Source organism: Gossypium hirsutum, chromosome A12 (assembly GCF_007990345.1).
Source record: "Gossypium hirsutum isolate 1008001.06 chromosome A12, Gossypium_hirsutum_v2.1, whole genome shotgun sequence".
In the NCBI taxonomy this organism is placed as follows: domain Eukaryota; kingdom Viridiplantae; phylum Streptophyta; class Magnoliopsida; order Malvales; family Malvaceae; genus Gossypium; species Gossypium hirsutum.
Genome location: NC_053435.1, coordinates 24710684 through 24716683, shown reverse-complemented (window position 1 = coordinate 24716683; position 6000 = coordinate 24710684).

The following is a 6000-nucleotide window of genomic DNA, read 5'->3' as shown; positions in this document are numbered from 1 at the left end:
GATAACCACACCAATGACGAAGCTACTTCAAAAGGATGTTAAGTTCGAGTGGACGGAGAAATGTCAGAAAAGTTTCGACCAACTGAAAACTCATTTGACTGAAGCTCCAATTTTGGTGCAACCCGAATCAGGTAAAGAGTTTGTCATTTATAGTGACGCATCCCTACTTGGGTTGGGTTGCGTATTGATGCAAGAAGGTCGAGTCGTGGCCTATGCGTCGAGACAATTGAAGCCACACGAGAGGAATTATCCGACCCATGATCTCGAACTAGCTGCCATCGTGTTTGCTTTAAAAATATGGCGACATTATCTGTTTGGTGAGAAGTGCCATGTATTTTCGGATCACAAAAGTCTCAAATATTTGATGACTCAACGAGACTTGAATCTGCGACAAAGACGTTGGCTTGAGTTGTTGAAAGATTACGAGCTTGTCATTGATTACCACCCAGGAAAGGCTAACGTGGTTGCGGACGCCTTAAGCCGGAAGTCATTGTTTGCTTTACGAGCGATGAACGTGCATTTGTCTGTTATACCAGACAGTGTGTTAGTAGCTGAATTAAAAGCTAAACCATTATTGACTCACCAAATTCGTGAAGCTCAGAAAGTCGATGATGAATTGGTTGCAAAACGGGCTAAGTGTTTTCCGAACGAGGAATCGGAGTTTCAAATTGATGATGATGATTGTTTGAGGTTCAGAAATCGTTTGTGTGTTCCAAGGAATTCAGAACTCATTTCGATGATTCTGAATGAAGCCCATTGTAGCCGAATGTCAATTCACCCGGGGAGTACGAAATGTACAACGATTTGAAACGTCAATTTTGGTGGCATGGTATGAAACGGGACATCTCTGACTTTGTTTCGAGATGTTTAATATGTCAACAAGTGAAAGCGGAACATCAAGTGCCTTCAGGATTACTCCCGCCGATCATGATACCCGAGTGGAAATGGGATCGAGTCACAATGGACTTTGTGTCCAGACTGCCTTTGTCAGCAAGTAAGAAGGATGCGATATGGGTTATTGTTGATAGACTGACTAAGTCGGCTCATTTCATCCCCGTACGCACGGATTTTCATTGGATAAACTAGCTGAATTGTACGTTTATCAAATTGTGAGATTACACGGGGTACCTGTTTCTATCGTGTCGGATAGAGATCCGAGATTCACCTCACGATTTTGGAAGAAATTGCAAGAAGCTCTGGGTACCAAGCTGCATTTTAGCACTGCTTTTCACCCCCAAACCGATGGTCAATCCGAGAGGATAATTCAGATACTTGAGGATATGTTGAGATGTTGCATCCTCGAGTTCAGTAGTTCATGGGAACGGTATTTACCTTTGATTGAATTCGCTTACAACAATAGTTTTCAATCAAGTATTAAGATGGCACCTTACGAGGCTTTGTACGGTCGTAAATGCCGTACACCATTGTTTTGTACCGAGCTCGGTGAAAGCAAAATTTTCGGAGTTGATTTGATTAGAGATGCTGAACAGAAAGTAAAGGTAATCCGTGAAAGTCTGAAGGTAGCCACGGATCGTCAGAAATCGTACGCAGATTTGAAACGAAAAGACATCGAGTATCAGGTGGGAGACAAAGTGTTCCTTAAGGTTTCACCTTGGAAAAAGATACTCAGGTTCGGCCGTAAGGGCAAGTTGAGCCCAAGATTCATTGGGCCATACGAAATCTCCGAACGAGTTGGTCCGGTTGCGTATAGATTGATTTTGCCCCCGGAGCTTGAAAAGATTCATGACGTCTTTCATGTTTCGATGCTTCGACGCTATCGATCTGATCCATCGCATATAATTAGCCCATCAGAGGTTGAAATTCAAGTCGACAAGAGCTATGAAGAAGAACCGATGCGTATCCTAGCTCGTGAAGTGAAGGAGTTGCGAAACAAAAGAGTTCCGCTAGTAAAGGTGTTATGGCTCAAACACGGGATCGAGGAAGCAACTTGGGAGACCGAGAGCTCGATGAAAGAACGATACCCAAACCTATTTACCGGTAAGATTTTCGGGGACGAAAATTTCTTAAGTGGGGGAGAGTTGTGACAGCCCAAAGTTGACCCTAGTCGGGAAGTGGTTTCGGGACCGCTAAACCGAGTCACTAAAATGTTTGAATGTGATACTTATTGTCTAGAATATGTAATAATGAATGTGTGAAAATTTCAAGCTTCAATTTGGTTGATTTCATGTGAATTTAGTCAATAGGACTTATGTGAGAAAATTCTAAAATGTGATAGGTCAATGTGTGAGGACCTATTAGTGCATGTGGACAAAGGGGGGACTTGCATGTCAAATTCCCCCCCTAATGAGTAGTGGCCGGCCATGACAAGGAATGATGGGCAAAACATGTCATGAAACATGTTTTGTTAGTGGAAGAATAAAATAAGGAGTATGGGTAATAAAGAAATGGAAAACAAAAGAAAAAAAAATGTGTGTGTAGTGTTTGTCCCCCCATTGCCGTGAGCTAAAGAAGAGAAAGGGGGAATTTTGTTCATCCTTTTCTCATCTTCATGCTTGCCAAAACTAGAAAGAAAAACAAAGAAAAATTTTCTCATCCTTTGGTTCATCCTTGGCCAAAAATTTTAAGGGGGAAAGAAGAAGAAAGGTGAAGAGATTCGGCCATGCATGTAGCTGGGCTAAGGTATGTTTGATGATGTTCCATGAGAGGCATGCATGTTTTAGTTGTTAGCTTGAGTTCTACCTAACCCATGGTCTAAATCTTGCTATGTGATGGAAATGGCACTTGACCATGGATGCATCATTCTTGGTTGATGTTTGATGTTGTGGTGATGAGGCATGAGGATGAGTTAAGATTCGGCCTAGGTGGAGGTTGTGTTAATGCCATTGCATGCAAAATATGAAGCTTGTTAATGATGCATGTGATGATGGCTTGATGATTCTTGAACCTCCTTTTTAGCATTTTTTTTTGTGTGAGCACATATGTGCATTGGTTGCTAAATGGGGAAGAATCGGCTAGCAAGATGTGTGCTAAGGCCGAATGTAACTTTGCATGTTAATGAGCAATGCATGTGTTAAATTGATGAAAAGGGGGAGGATGCTTTACTAGTGTGTATATGTGTGTATTAAGTGTTGAAATCGACCCCAAAAATGGACATGCATATTCGGCCAAGGGCAAAGAAATTAGCTAATATGTTGTGTTGATGCATGATTTTTGCATGTATGAGACTTTAATGTCTAATGTATAAATATGGGCTAAGTGCCTTGTGTTCATCTTTTGATGCCTAAATGATGAAATCAATTTATTTGTTTGATTAAGCTCAAGAGCAAAGGGGAAATAAAACCGATAAAGGGAAGGAAAAAGTGGTTGAATAGCTAGCGGAATCGTTCGACAACACCCGAGGTAAGTTCTTGAGTAAGAGAGCTTAAATTTCGATGTGATTAAATCATGCTCTATGTGTGGCTATTGAGCCGAATGTGCAAGGACAATATGTGCCTTGTGTTTGAGTTTCGTAAACGAAAATGAAATATGAATGTACCATGAATTATCGTTAGATGTGCATGATTAATTGAATGCTGTCCGGGCTAAGTCCCGAAGGCTTTGTGCTAAGCGAATATATCCGGACTAAGATCTGAAGGCCTTTGTGCGAGATACTAAATCCGGGTTAAGTCCCGAAGGCATTCATGCGAGTAATTAAAGCCGGGTTAAGTCCCGAAGGCATTCGTGCGAGTTATTAAAGCCGGGTTAAGTCCCGAAGGCATTCGTGCGAGTTGTTAAATCCGGGTTACGTCCCGAAGGCATTGTGTGAGTTACTAAAACCGGGCTATGTCCCGAAGGCATTTGAACGAGGAGCTATATCCGGTTAAATCCCGAAGGTACGTGATTTGGTAATGAATGAGCTTGCTGTAAAATTCCAGCGAATACTCGAAAAACATCCCAATATGGGGATATGTTACGTATGTGTTGAATTTAATCGAGCCCTTACAAATAAATGTTCGCTCAGTTGATAAACGAGCTATCGGCGTTCGGCTAAGTTAGTCTATTGTGTATGTGCATAAGGGTTGTTAATGTTGTGAAGCAAGTTTAATATCGATAAATTGCGTATTATGAAATATTCCGTTTAGCTAAATGTGTGATATTCTTTGTTTATGCTGGAATTCCTTGCTCAAACTTACTAAGCATAAATTGCTTACTCGTTACATTGCTCCTCTGTTTTATAGATTTTTGGTTCTCCAGCTATCGGCCTCGGGATCTTGAAGTCGAAGTCGCCCACACTATCAAAGGCTCTTTTGGGTACTATTTTGGTTGAATTTTGTTATGGCATGTATAGGACTACCCATTGTTGTCTTTCGAGTACTTTATGAAATGTATAAGTGTACAGCCATGCGAAAATGGCTTGTAGAAGTGGAGTATGGCATTAGACCATTCGTATTTATGAATGTATAGATGGTTTCATGATGTAACTATAGTTGGAATGGAAGTGTTGAGCAAATGATCAGCCACTAGAATGGCTAAGTATGATCATATGTGGGCTTATGTATGACAAGGCCCTAGTTGGTCCATGAAACCCCAAATTAGGTAAGGTTTACTTTGAAAACAGAAGCTGATAGCAGCAGTGGTGTGGATTGGAAAAATCACAAGAATTCGTAGGAGTGGAATTAAATAGTGAATAAATTATGTAATCGAATCTGGATGAATCTACTTTCATATGAAAGTAACGAAACAATCATATGAACAGTAAAGTAAGAGATATTCAGGTTCTTGTGGAACAGGGCCAGAACAGTTTCTGGATTCCCTGTTCCGACTTTGGAAATTCACTATAAATTTACCAGAGATAATTAGGAGTCATACCATATATGTATGGATTCCTCTCTGAGTCTAGTTTCCATAGAAACAAACGGCATCAGTATTGAAGCTCTGTGCAGAGAGATATCCCAGTCGTAATGGGAAAAGGTCAGTATAGTCGACCCCTGTAACATGGGAGACTTTGACTAATAAACTGTACTAATTGGCCCGACCAAAAATTCTAGAAAAAAATACATAGGTGGGGACATGAGTCTAGTTTCAGGGAAAAATCACAAAACTGATTTTAGAGTTGTGAAACTCAAGATATGATTTTTGAAGCGACTAGTACTCAGACTGGGCAGTGTCTGGAAAAATTTTCAAAGTTTGTTAACATCTCGTGTCCGACTCCGGTGTCGGTCTCGGGTTCGGGGTGTTACAATTTGGATGATAACCGAGCTAAGTCCTGAAGGCATTTGTGGTAGTGACTAATTCCGGGCTAAGCCCCGAAGGCATTTGTGCGAGTTACTATAACCGGGCTATGTCCCGAAGGCATTCGTGCGAGTTACTATATCTGGGCTAAGCCCCGAAGGCATTTGTGCGAGTTACCATAACCGGGCTATGTCCCGAAGGCATTCGAGCGAGTAGCTATATCCGGTTAAATTCTGAAGGTACTTGATGTGGGAATGAGCGATCTTGCTGTAACAATTTCAATTAATACGCTCGTAAAATTCCAACAATGAGGTATGTTTCGTATGTGCATTGGAATAGTTACTTCCTTTTGAATATTATTCGCTCAGTCGATTAATGAGCTTTCGGTCCTTGGTTAAGTTGATCCCTTATGTATGAATATAAGGGTTGGAAATGTGAAGTAGGACTAATTGTTTTTGAAAATATGTGTATATGAAATTATCCGTTTAGTTATATGAATGCTATACTTCAGTTGTGTTTAATTTCATTGCTCAAAACTTACAAAGCATTAAATGCTTACTCCGTCCTTTGAATCTCTGTTTTATAGATTTTGGCTCGTCAGCTATCGGACTCGGGATTATCGAAGTCGAAGTCGCCCACACTATCAAAGCCCTTGTGGTACACTTTTGGTTGAACTCTGAAAATGGCATGTATAGGACTACCCTTTTGACGTTGGTCATGTACCTTTCGGTATTGTACAAATTTGGATAGCCATGCGAAAATGGCTTATATATATATTTTGAGCATAATGTTATAATCATCTTGTATGTATATGATTATTGAGAGGTG